The sequence below is a fragment of the Halichoerus grypus genome, chromosome 5 (genome assembly GCF_964656455.1).
Source record: "Halichoerus grypus chromosome 5, mHalGry1.hap1.1, whole genome shotgun sequence".
In the NCBI taxonomy this organism is placed as follows: Eukaryota; Metazoa; Chordata; class Mammalia; order Carnivora; family Phocidae; genus Halichoerus; species Halichoerus grypus.
The window spans coordinates 111,267,722-111,281,661 of record NC_135716.1 but is presented as its reverse complement, the minus strand read 5'-3'; the positions used below and the strand labels follow the sequence as shown (position 1 = coordinate 111,281,661).

General features: G+C 38.9%; 1 protein-coding gene across 7 annotated transcripts in view; it reads right to left on the bottom strand.

Moving 5' to 3' along the window:
* Positions 1–13,940, bottom strand: part of DIPK1A (divergent protein kinase domain 1A) — a 124,640-nt gene that overhangs the window by 38,326 nt on the left and 72,374 nt on the right. The window contains exon 1 of one of the 7 annotated variants that reach the window (XM_078072754.1): positions 3,484–3,501. The exons of the other annotated variants lie outside the window; for them this stretch is intronic. The gene's annotated coding sequence lies outside the window, so the exon portion shown is untranslated. Of the gene's footprint in view, positions 1–3,483; positions 3,502–13,940 lie in introns of those variants that run through there. 7 annotated transcript variants of the gene reach the window in all.

Genomic DNA, 13,940 nt, shown 5'->3' with positions numbered 1-13,940 from the left:
AACCATTAAGAAGAAAGTCTAAATGCACCAAATGTAAACTATCCTAGTGCTAACTTTCACAAACATCAAAAGACAGCTATGATATTCAAAGAAACATTAAAAAAAAAACTTTTATGTCATTCCAAACAAGGAAAACCTTGGGTTTTTATAAGTTAAAAATAGTGAAAAGAAAGGTTCTAAGTCCGTGCTCCCCAGCTTGTCTTGAGCATGAAAATGCTTATTTTTATGACAAAACTTTTAGAGAATTTCTTGTCAAACAGCAATATTAGACTAGTGGTCAGAGGGGTTTTTTTTTTTTCATCTTTCTAAGAGGTGAATTTTCACATTTATAGGAAGAATCCTAGCTGTTCTCTGACCTAAATTCTAAAAGTTTTATTTGCATGAGCATATTCTCAGTTTTGATTTTCTTGTAGAAATAAAATTCCAGTAAGGAGCAGATAATTTTCACATTTTCTCCGAATGTTGGTTCCTATTTTTAATGCTTAGGGGCTGACGACATCAAAAACGCAAGGACACCTGGGGACTTAATTGCATGGGGTGATCCTTAAGTCTGTGGCTAGTTTCAATAGTACATTACTATTTCAAAGAAGTTCAAAGTATGGGAAAATGTTCATGATACAGTAAGTGAAAAAAATCAGTTTTAAAAACATGCAGGGTATGTTCCCAATTCTGCTTTTTAAAAAAGAGAAAAAGTCGCCAATAGACTGTAGAAACTGCAAGGAAATAAACCAGAATGTCAAGGGTAGCTATCTCAAAATGTCAAGAGTGGTGGGATCATGAATGATTTTTATTTTTCTTCTCTATTACACAGATTTTTCTATAATGAATATATTACTTTTTTAAAAAGATTTTATTTCTTTATTTGACAGAGAGAGAGAGAGAGAGAGAGAGAGCACAAGCAGGGGAAGTGGCAGAGGCAGAGGGAGAAGCAGGCTCCCCGCTGAGCAGGGAGCCCGATGCAGGACTCGATCCCAGGACCCTGGGATCATGACCTGAGCCGAAGGCAGACGCTTAATGACTGAGCCACACCGGTGCTCCTGAATATATTACTTTTCTAATCAGGAAAAACCTACACATTTGTATATAGGTGATTAGCACATCTATTTAAAAATATATCTACAGGATCTACTGCTCTTTATGAACAGGTAGATAGCCAGCATTTTACAAAGCCGTGGGAGGGAAGTGTAGCCTCCATTAGCACTCTACATAAAAGGAAAATTAACATTTGCAACAGCAAATGAACTCAGTCATGGGGTTCTTCAACATACTAGGGCAGAAAGACAGGGGTTAAGAAAGCTAAGTGTTCCAACTTTCTATTGCTATATAACATACTATGCCATAACTTAGTGGCTTACAACAAGAATTTACATTTCTCATGGCTCTGAGGGTTGACTGACTCAGCTAGCCAGTTCTCTCAAGTTTTTCATGCATTTGTGATTAGGGCTGAAGGCACAGGAAAGAGGACTGACATGGTTGGATATGTCCAACCCCTCAGCTGGAATGGCTGGAACAGCTTCATGGGGCTAGCAGGACTTCTTCAGGGCCTGGTGTTCATGGTAGCCAGGCTTCTTACATGATGGCTGACTAACCCCAGAGCAAGTGTTCCCAGAGACCAAGATGGAAGTGGCATCATTTCTGCCCACTCTTATGGTATCACAGGGCCAGATGAGATTGAATATAGGGGGTATTCCATAAGGGTATGAATAACAGAAGGCGTGACTCACTGCAGGGTCACCTCTGGAGACTAGCTACTTCTGCAGGACAGAATCAGGAAAGAAGGGTCTGGGGTGAGGAGAAAAGCAATATGGAGGTCCCAGCCGGAAGAGAGACAATTTTTTTGGCCATTCTGATTAAGGGTTCTTCTTTCTTCCTTAGTGGGGAAGAACTGGAAATTGCAGTTAAAATCCATTAATAGTTTGTGTAGTTGTGTATATTTATGTTTAAGTTGACTGAATATAGTTCTCATTCCGTATCATGAGCTCAAAAACTATTGACAAATCTTTAGCTTATATACATAAAGTCTCAAGTTAAAGAACTACTTGAGATATGGTTATAGATAAGTTTCTATACAGGATTCACATTACCTTATCATTTCAGTTAAGATTCTGGCACGTATAATGGGAAAATCAGGTGTCCGTTTACCCCTTTTAGTAGGCCTAAGGCCTACTGGGTCTAGAACTTACTGAAACATACAGTAGTCACATACAAATCTTACATGGAAATCCTACTTGGCACCTAAATTCACTAATATTCACTTACTAAAAATAAAGGTTAGCTAGGTTTTACTGAAACCTGAAGATTAAAAAGCACAGTCCCTTTAAAGTTCAGATTCTGAAGCACATTCTAGAGCAAATTTATTTGGAATAATTACTTCTAAGGTTGTACAACCCAATATTTTTTAAGATTTTATTCATTCACTTGAAGGAGAGAGAAAGAGAGCACATGCACAGGCACATGCAGGGGGAGGGGCATAAGGAGAGGGAGAAGCAGACTTCCCACTGAGCAGGGAGCCCGATGCATGAGATGCTGATGCGGGGCTCAAGCCCAGGACCCTGAGATCATGGCCTGAGCTGAAGGAAGATGCTTAACCGACTGAGCCACCCAGGCACCCCTATACAACCCAATTTTTAACACAGTTTAGAATCTTGGATTCTCTTGGAGAACCCGAGGCTACCTGATTATGATTTAGATGAAAGTTGATTATTGTAAAGGGTTATTAAAAAGAAATTAATTTTAGTTAATATTTTGTGGTACTGATGAACTGCTGGGTTTTCTAGCTTCCCTTCCCAGTATTTATTTTATGGGACTTCTAGGCACAGTGGCAATTAACTATTGAAACCTAACCTCCCTTTGATACATGAGAAAAGCGTTTGTGTATGTTCAAACACAGGGGTGGCCAGGGAAGGGGTGTTGTTGTTCACCTCTGTACAAGAACATTCTGCCTTTTATCACTGAAAGGACTGTGGCTGCTCAGGGAATGTGGTCTGAAAGGAGCTACTGTTCCTATGACCTGAGACAGTGTGGGGATTCTCTTCCCATTGGTTGGTACCCTGCCGCGGTTTTCTAGGAGCCCTAGAACAGACAACTTTTCTTTAAGTTAAAAATATAACAGGTTAGAGAGTGTCCACGTAGTCCATTCTAATCAGACATCTCTGAGGGTAAACTCTTAATTTGTTAAGCAATTAAAATGTAACTGACATATAAAATAGAAACTACATCAGAGTTAGAAGAGTTCTCAATGGAACCAGATTCTATTTTTTTGGCATCAAAGTACATTAATACCAGAAAACAGCACATGCCCAGTATAGGAAAAAAAAAAGGACAGTAAAAAATTATGTAAATTCCAGTTATAAGATAAGTAAGTCATGGGGATGTAACGTACTGCATGGTGAATATAGTTAATAACACTGTACTGTATATCTGAAAGTTGCTAAGACTAGATTGTAGAAGTTCTTATCACAAGATGGCGATTAAGGAGCGTACTTGTCGTGATGAATACTGGGAGATGTATGGAATTGTTGAATCACCACATTGTACACCTGAAACTAATAGAACACTGTATGTTAATGCTACTGGAATTTAAAATAAAATTTAAAAATTAATTAAATAATTAAAAGTTCTTATCACAAGAAAAATGCTGTAGCTAGGTGTGGTGGTAGATGTTAAGTAAACATATAGTGGCGATCATTTTGCAATATATATATATATTAAATCATTATGTTGTACACCTAAAACTGATACCATGTTACACATCAACTATATCTTGAAAAAACAAAAAAGAAAAAAGTAGTAAATGATCCAGTTTGGTATATTCCTTTCCTAATTGTTTTCTAGTATGTATAAAAAATATATGTCTTTTAAGAAAAATAAAGTTGGGGGCGCCTGGGTGGCTCAGTTGGTTAAGCGACTGCCTTCGGCTCAGGTCATGATCCTGGAGTACCTGGATCGAGTCCCGCATCGGGCTCCCTGCTCGGCAGGGAGTCTGCTTCTCCCTCTGACCCTCCCCCCCTCTCATGTGCTCTCTCTCATTCTCTCTCTCTCAAATAAATAAATAAAATCTTTAAAAAAAAAAAAAAAAAAAAAGAAAAATAAAGTTGGAGTCTTATGTTAAATATCATTTGTCTCTTTTTTTTCACTTAACGTACTGCAAACATGTACCTAGGCCATTAAATAGCCTTGTTATTTAAAACATATAAAATTTACATGAATGTATAACATTTTAGAGTATGGGTGTGCCATAATTTATTCAACCCTATCTCTATTGTTGGACATTTTTATTATTTCCAACATTGTGCTATAATAAAAGTAATAACAACACTACTAATGAAAGTCAGTATTTATTAGTGCTACTCTACCAGGAACTGTTATAAGCACTTTCTATACATTAATTTCCTTAATCTTCATAAAAACTCTATGATCCAGTGTGATAAATCGATTAGGGGTGAGAAAACTGTGGCCCATGAGGCAAATCCTGTCTACCACCTAGTTTTGTAAATAAGTTTTATTAGAATACAGCCATCCCATGCATTGATTTCCTGTCTAAGGCTGCTTTCAGGCTCGAACAACATAGTTGAGTGGTTACAACAGAGACTGTATGACCAGCAAAGCCAGAAATATTTACTATCTGGCTCTTTATAGAAACAGTATGTCAATCCTTGAATTGCAAATATTCATTCCCTCCCCCTGCCCCACTTTCCCTGCCTCACTGATGTTGGGCTTGGCCATGTGACTAGCTTTGGCCAATGATTCTTAGTAGATGCCATGCAAAGAAAAGCATATAATTGGTCTTGCCTTCTTCTATTTCAGATACTGTCAGGAGAAGATCAGTCCCTGGTAGGCCACTGGTCCCAGGAGAGTGATACTGTAGCTCACCTGAACCACGACCATGGCCTGGAGTGAAGCGCAGCCTGGAAAAGCTGAACACCAGCTGACCTGCAGATGTGTGACTCATTAGATGTCACTGAGTTTTGGGGTAATTTGTTATGCAGCATTGTTGTAGCTATGTTATGTTATGTAGCTACTGTTATGTAGCTAATGGATACTGGAGGGGATTATTATTCTCTCCTTACAAGAATTCAATGAGTGGGGGACTATTCTTTTTACAGATGGAGAAACTCAGAAAAATACAGAGGTTAAAGCAAGGCTATACTAGGAGGAAGTAGATACCCAGGATTTAAATTGAGGCAACCTGGCTTCAGAGCCTGTACTTTGCTCTATTGCCTATTATATTAAATATGTAAATATTTGCTGGAGTATCTGATTATTTATTCAGGAGAGATTTAAGTTAGTAAAACTTCTAGGTCAAAGGGTATGTAGTTTCTTTTTTTAAATTTTATTATGTTATGTTAATCACCATACATTACATCATTAGTTTTTGATGTAGTGCTCCATGATTCATTGTTTGCATATAACACCCAGTGCTCCATTCAGTACGTGCCCTCTTTAATACCCATCACCAGACTAACCCATCCCCCCACCTCCTCCCCTCTACAACCCTCAGTTTGTTTCTCAGAGTCCATAGTCTCTCAAGGTTCGTCTCCCCCTCCGATTCCCCCCCTTCATTTTTCCCTTCCTACTGTCTTCCTCTTTTTTTTTTTTAACATATATTGTATTATTTGTTTCAGAGGTACAGATCTGTGATTCAACAGTCTTACACAATTCACAGTGCTCACCATAGCACATACCCTCCCCAATGCCTATCACCCAGCCACCCCATCCTTCCCACCCCTACCACTCTAGCAACCCTCAGTTTGTTTCCTGAGATTAAGAATTCCTCAAAGGATATGTAGTTTTAAAAGTTTATGTTACATATTGTTACAATGTTTTCCAAAAGGTTCACAACAATTAACATTCACTGGTTTTTCAAATGCATTTATTTTACCTTCCCCCACATCCAATTTTATAGGCAAATTAGTTTTAGTTTCATTTCTTTGACAATGGCCTTGATGCTTTTTATATGCTCTCTGAATCTTTAGTATTAGTTGTGGCAAAAGCTAGTCAAATTTTAAAGTACCCCCAAGTTAGGGATGACCTCGGACAAATTCAGATATCTTAAGAGCTATCATGGTTGAATATCTTAGGCCTGACCTAAGTAAATTATTCTAAAGAATAATTAGAAGCACAGAGGAATCTAAGATGGACCTTCAGGTTATGTGAGTCCAACGAATGGGAAATGTGACCTTATACTGTCTGTATCAGACGACAGAGAGGTTACAGAAGCATTCCTTCTTGGAATGAACATCACCAACATCTAACTATCCTCCTTTCAGTTTGATGGTAAAATGGTGATAGTTTTAAATTAAGTATTATTTTAGGGGCACCTGGGTGGTTCAGTAGGTTAAGTGCCTTTGGCTCAGGTCATGATCCCAGGATCCTGGGATCAAGCCCCGCATTGGGCTCCCTGCTCAGCGGGGAGACTGCTTCTGCCTGCCAGTCTGCCTACTTGTGTTCTCTTTCTCTCTGTCAAATAAATAAACAAAATCTTTTTTAAAAATTAAGTATTATTTTATTTTTTATTATTGTTATGTTAATCACCATACATTACATCATTAGCTTTTGATGTAGTGTTCCATGATTCATTGTTTGCATATAACACCAGTGCTCCATGCAGAACGTGCCCTCTTTAATACCCATCACCAGGCTAACCCATCCTCCCACCCCCCTCCCCTCTAAAACCCTCAGTTTGTTTTTCAGAGTCCATAGTCTCTCCTGGTTCATCTCCCCCTCCAATTTCCCCCCCTTCATTCTTCCCCTCCTGCTATCTTCTTCTTCTTTTTTTTTTTTTAACATATAATGTATTATTTGTTTCAGAGGTATAGGGTATGTGCTATGGTGAGCGCTGTGAATTGTGTAAGACTGTTGAATCACAGATCTGTACCTCTGAAAAAAATTATTATTTTAGAATAGCCCTAAAAGTCTGTTTAGAATGGCAAGATTCTATTTTTAAAATATTACAAATCATGCAAACCAGATGGTCATCTCTAATTTTGGAATTTCTCAGACAGGTGCTAATCCAAAATTGTCCTCCCATTTCTCTTTTCAATTCCAGAGAAAGCTAAAAACAAAACAAAACAAAAACAAAGCAAAACCTATAGAAAATGCTTTCAAGGCAAATGACAGTGATTTTGATCATAGCAATGTTCATTTACAAGAAAAGGAGTTGACTTATAAAGGGAATGCACCGAGACAGTTTCTATATGAAAATGTTTTGCTGGCCTTGTGGGAAGTGAGGCACCTACCCGCTGACACTGCAACACAAGTACTTAGAGAAATACTTTGCTGGATGGGAAATGCTGAAAAGTAATTAAACCAAAAAATCCTCATGAAAATACAGTGTTAGAATTACCTATGGTGCTTAGGATAATGGATAGCTTATAAATAAATCATGTTTGTAGTGACTATTGCTACCAAACTCTTAAATATGCAACATATACTCTAAACACAAAAATGCCAGTGAATTTTTAAAATTAGACCAAAGACCAAGCTAACTTGACACTATTTTGAGTATTCAGTTTCTCTTCCACAACCCACTAATTCCTAAAATTCCTAGTTATTAATACGTGGACCATAATAAAGCCTATCTGCTTAGAAATATTAAACCCGAGATTATGTCCTAGATGGGTGAGTTTTAGCAATAGCAGAGAAGAACAGGTTGCTCAGAGCTAGAAGAGGCCTTGCAGATCACATAGTTGGAATCTATAATTTTATAACTGAGGCTCCAATGGATATTGGTTTGGGATTTGTCAAATATCACTCAGTAAATTATGTGACCTTGGGCAAGTTACTGAACTTCCCTGAGCTTTAGTGTCTTCATCTATAAAATGCAGATGTTGTGAAAATTAAACAAAATCACAGACAAAAAAAATACTTAAAAATTCCTATTCATAGAAGTATAATATAAGTAATAGTAATACAGTGACACATGTATCAGGGATATGTGCTCAAAAACATTTCCCAATAGAAATGCACAATGAAAATTGTGGGGATCAGCGAAAAAAGGCACAGTATCTGGGACCTGGCAGTGTTCATTTCTCCCAAGTAAGTTCAGATCTAGCACCCTTGCTCTTTTCACTATGCCAGGGGTCTCCATCCAGAATCTAATAACCCCAAACCAGCCTAGCCTGGAAAGAAAAAGGGGTGAGTTATCTGTATGGAGGAGCCTAAATTACCTCTTTTTTTTTTAAGATTTATTTATTTGTCAGAGAGAGAGAGAGAGAGCGAGCACAAGCAGGTGAGCAGCAGAGGAAGAGGGAGAAGCAGGGTTCCTGCTGAGCAGGGAGCCTGATGCGGGACTCGATCCCAGGACCCCGGGATCATGACCCAAGCCGAAGGCAGATGCTTAACCAACTGAGCCACCCAGGCATCCCACCTCTTACTTTTAAAGATGGTCCGTTTGAATTAGAAATGCATCAGTGATGAACCAGTCTAAGCAAGCTCTCATTTTGGCTGCCTCCACCGTACCTACCCTGTGAATGACTAAACAAAAGAAATCAGTTTCCTGGCTCTGCTAGCTTCTTTAAATGTTTGATATTCAAGTACATGACAAAATAATTTAAACTTCCTAATCTCTATATTTAGTTGCTAGGAGTTTAAAGGTATGATTTAAACAAATTAATTGGGAAAATAGAATAATAGAGAAAAGATGTTGCATAGCCCATAAATACTAAAAATTTTTTACATTTTTGGGGAGATTTTTGGGGTTCCTTTGGACATTTTATCTCAATAAATATGTAGAGTTCTTTGTAAGATAAATAAAAATAACCATTATTTGTACTGCTTTATGTACATGTATATATAAAAGATTCTCAATAGATATTGATATAATTTAAATTTTTTTCTGGACTCACTTTCCCCATCTCCTCAGCTTTACATATTTCCAAAGTGTAAAGGGTGTGTGTGTGTGAGTATACTTATATATATGTATGTGTTAGTATATTTATACATATGTGTGTGTGTGTGTATAATTAGAATAGTGTTGAAAATCTAGGTTAACTTAAAAGGTTAGTCTAAAATATTTCTAATCATACTTAATAGGGTAGTTTAGATAGAAAATCAGCCATTATTTTCCTACCTATTTATACTGAACTTATAGTAAAAATTTTATCTTTACTATTAAGCTCCACATCAAGTATTTTTCTTTAAAAAATACACTTAAGAATATTTCTAAAAATTAAACCAGATCAGTGGTTACTTGATGGGTGACTGATTGGGAAGGATCACCAGAGAAACTTCTAGGGAGATGAAAATGTTTTGTTTTAATAGGGGGTGGGGGTGAGGGTTACATTAGGTAAATGCATTTGTCAAAGCTGATCAAACTGTACAACTTAATATCTGAGCATTTTGTTGTATATAAATTAGACTTCAATAAGAAAATTTTAAAAAACAGAGGGGGCGGAGCAAGATGGCAGAGGAGTAGGAGACCTGGATTTCGTCTGGCCTCAGGAATTCAGCTGCATAGGGATCAAACCATTCTGAACACCTACGAACTCAACAGGAGATCGAAGAAAAGAATAGCAACAACTCTCTGAACAGAAAAGCGACCACTTTCTGGAAGGTAGGACGTGCGGAGAAGTGAATCCGAGGAGATATTCGGGAGGATAGACGCCAGGGGAGGGGGCCTCCGTCGGCCGCTTCTGGCAAGTGATAGAGCCCCAGAACACAAAATCGGAACTTTTAGAAGTCTGCTCCGCTGTGGGACGTTGCTCTGGTGGCTAAGCAGGGGGTGGAACCCTCGTGGGACAGTGTGGTCTCAGGACCCTCGGGGTCACAGGAAGACTGGGGGTGCCTGAGTGCGGCAGAGCTCCCAGGTATCGGAGCAGGGAAGCCGGCTGCAGAGACAGAGCCCAGGCGCGCGGGCTCTCAGCTCAGGGTTGCCATAAACCATGGTCCGCGGCACAGTCGGGCCACTGCTCCTCCAGCAGGGACCCAACAAGTGGCAGATCCGGGGAGACTCTCCGTCCTCCCCCAGGAGGAGCGGCGCAGGAGTGCACCGCAGGGATCTGCTGGGGTTGCAGACTCCACACGGGGTCGGGTGCCAGAGATAGAAACGCTGGTCACGGTCCAGGTGAGCACGGAGTGCGGCCGGAGACCGGGGAGACGGGAGTGACTGACTGACTGCTTTTCTCTGGGGGCTCACTCTGGAGCGGGCCCCAAGTTCTCGGCTCCTCCAGGGCGGAGATTGGGAGGTCGCCATTTTCACTGTCGTCCCCCAAAGCTGTACGGAAAGTTTGCAGGCAACAAAAGCTCCCAAGAGCAAACCTGAGCAGATTACTTAGCCCGGACCCAGCAAGGGCGGGACAAGTCCGCCTCCGGCAAAGACATTTGGGAACCACAGCAACAGGCCCCTCCCTCAGAAGATCAGCAAGAACAGACAGCCAAGACCAAGTTTACCGGTCAATGAGAACAGCAGAACTCCAGTGCTAGGGTAATAATGCACAGAGAATCCATGGCTTTTTTACCATGATTCTTTAGTCTTTCAAAGTTAATTTTTTTTAACTGTTTTTTTTTTTTGAATTTATCTTTTTCCCTTTTTCAACCAACATCTTATCAATCCCTTTTTTAAAAAACATTTTTATTTTTCATTTTTAGAGTCATATTCTATCTCTTCATAGTAGTTGCCCTTATTTTTGACATATATATAAGTTGTTCTCTCTTTAAAATTTTTGAGATACAGTTTCTTCTAACAGATCAAAATATACCCTAAATCTCTAGTGTATGGCTTTGTTCTAGTCTCCTGCCTGATCACATTCTCTCCTTTTTTCTTTTTTTTTTAAATCCTCTTCTTTCTTTTTTCAAACAACTTCTTATCAATTCCTTTTATAAAATTTTTAATAATTTTCATCTTTACAGTCATATTCCATCCCTTCATCATATCAACCCTTATTTTTGTACATATATAAGTTTTCCCTTCTTTAAAATTTTGGGAGGCACTTTCTTCTCACAGACCAAAATACACCCAGAATCTAGTGTGTGGCACTGATCTATGCACCAGCCTGGTCATATTTGATCATATTCTGTTTTTTTTTTGTTCTGTTTTTGTTTGTTTTTATCTTTTTCTTTTTTTTTTTTTCTTTTTCTTTTTTCTTTCTTTCCCTTTCTTTTCCCCCAGCTTCAGGTCTTTTCTGATTTGATTAGAGTATATTTTCTGGGGACGTTGTTACCCTGTTAGCATTTTGTTCTCTCATTCATCTCTTCTCCTCTGGACAAAATGACAAGATGGAAAAAATCACCTCAACAAAAAGAACAAGAGGTAGTACCGACTGCCAGGGACCTACTCAATATGGACATTAGTATGATGTCGGATCTAGAGTTCGAATCATGACTTTAAAGATACTAGCTGGGCTTGAAAAAAGCATGGAAGATATTAGAGAAACCCTTTCTGGAGAAATAAAAGAACTAAAATCTAACCAAGTCGAAATCAAAAAGGCTATTAATGAGGTGCAATCAAAAATGGGGGCACTAACTGCTAGGATAAATGAGGCAGAAGAGAGAATCAGTGATATAGAAGACCAAATGATGGAAAATAAAGAAGCTGAGAAAAAGAGAGATAAACAACTACTGGATCACGAGGGCAGAATTCGAGAGATAAGCGATACCATAAGATGAAACAACATTAGAATAATTAGGATCCCAGAAGAAGAAGAAAAGAGGGGCAGAAGGTATATTGGAGCAAATTATAGCAGAGAACTTCCCTAATTTGGGGAAGGAAACAGGCATCAGAATCCAGGAGGCACAGAGAACCCCTCTCAAAATCAATAAAAATAGGTCAACACCCTGACATCTAATAGTAAAACTTACAAGTCTCAGAGACAAAGAGAAAATCCTGAAAGCAGCTCGGGAGAAGAGATATGTAACCTACAATGGTAGAAACATTAGACTGGCAACAGACCTATCCATAGAGACCTGGCAGGCCAGAAAGGACTGGCATGATATATTCAGAGCACTAAACAAGAAAAATATGCAGCCAAGAATACTATATCCAGCTAGGCTGTCATTGAAAATAGAAGGAGAGATAAAAAGCTTCCAGGACAAACAAAAACTAGGGGAATTTGCAAACACGAAACCAGCCCTACAAGAAATATTGAAAGGGGTCCTCTAAGTAAAGAGAGAGCCTAAAAGCAACATAGACCAGAAAGGAACAGAGACAATATACAGTAACAGTCACCTTACAGGCAATACAATGGCACTAAATTCCTATCTTTCAATAGTTACCCTGAATGTAAATGGGCTAAATGCCCCAATCAAAAGACATAGGCTATCAGATTAGATTAAAAAACAAGACCCAGGGGCGCCTGGGTGGCTCAGTCGTTAAACGTCTGCCTTCGGCTCAGGTCATGATCCCAGGGTCCTGGGATCGAGCCCCGCATCGGGCTCCCTGTTCGGCGGGAAGCCTGCTTCTCCCTCTCCCACTCCCCCTGCTTGTGTTCCCTCTCTCGCTGTGTCTCTCTCTGTCAAATAAATAAATAAAATCTTTAAAAAAAAAAAAAAAAAAAAAACAAGACCCATCAATATGCTGTCTGCAAGAGATTCATTTTAGACCCAAAGACACCCCCAGATTGAAAGTGAGGGGGTGGAAAACCATTTACTGTGCTAATGGACACCAAAAGAAAGCTGGGGTGGCAATCCTTATATCAGACAAATTACATTTTAAATCAAAGACTGTAATAAGAGATGAGGAAGGACACTATATCCTACTTAAAGGGTCTATCCAACAAGAAGATCTAACAATTGTAAATATCTATGCCCCTAACATGGGAGCAGCCAATTATATAAGGCAATTTAATAACAAAAGCAAAGAAACACATTGACAACAATACAATAATAGTGGGGGACTTTAACACCCCCTCACTGAAATGGACAGATCATCTAAGCAAAAGATCAACAAGGAAATAAAGGCTTTAAATGACACACTGGACCAAATGGACTTCACAGACATATTCAGAACATTCCATCCCAAAGCAACGGAATACACATTCTTCTCTAGTGCCCATGGAACATTCTCCAGAATAGATCACATCCTAGGTCACAAATCAGGTCTCAACCGGTACCAAAAGATTGGGATCATTCCCTGCCTATTTTCGGACCACAATGCTTTGAAACCAGAACTCAATCACAAGAGGAAGGTCAGAAAGAACTCAAATACATGGAGGCTAAAGAGCATCCTACTAAAGAATGAATGGGTCAACCAGGAAATTAAAGAAGAATTAAAAAAATTCATGGAAACCAATGAAAATGAAAACACAACTGTTCAAAATCTTTGGGATGCAGGAAAGGCAGTCTGAAGAGGAAAGTGTAGAGCAATACAAGCCTTTCTCAAGAAACAAGAAAGGTCTCAAATACACAACCTAACCCTACACCTAAAGGAGCTAGAGAAAAAACAGCAAATAAAGCCTAAACCCAGCAGGAGAAGAGAAATAAGAAAGATCAGAGCAGAAATCAATGAAATAGAAACCAAAAGAACAGTAGAACAGATCAACGAAACTAGGAGCTGGTTCTTTGAAAGAATTAACAAGATTGATAAACCCCTGGCCAGACTTATCAAAAAGAAAGGAGAAACAACCCAAATAAATAAAATCATGAATGAAAGAGGAGAGATCACAACCAACACCAAAGAAATACAAACAATTATAAGAACATATTATGAGCAACTCTATGCCAGCAAATTAGATAACCTGGAAGAAATGGATGCATTCCTAGAGATGTATCAACTACCAAAACTGAACCAGGAAGAAATAGAAAACCTGAACAGACCTATAACCACTAAGGAAATTGAAGCAGTCATCAAAAATCTCCCAACAAACAAAAGCCCAGGGCCAGATAGCTTCCCAGGGGAATTCTACCAAACATTTAAAGAATTAATACCTATTCTTCTGAAACTGTTCCAAAAAATAGAAATGGAAGGAAAACTTCCAAACTCGTTTTGAGGCCACCATTACCTTGAT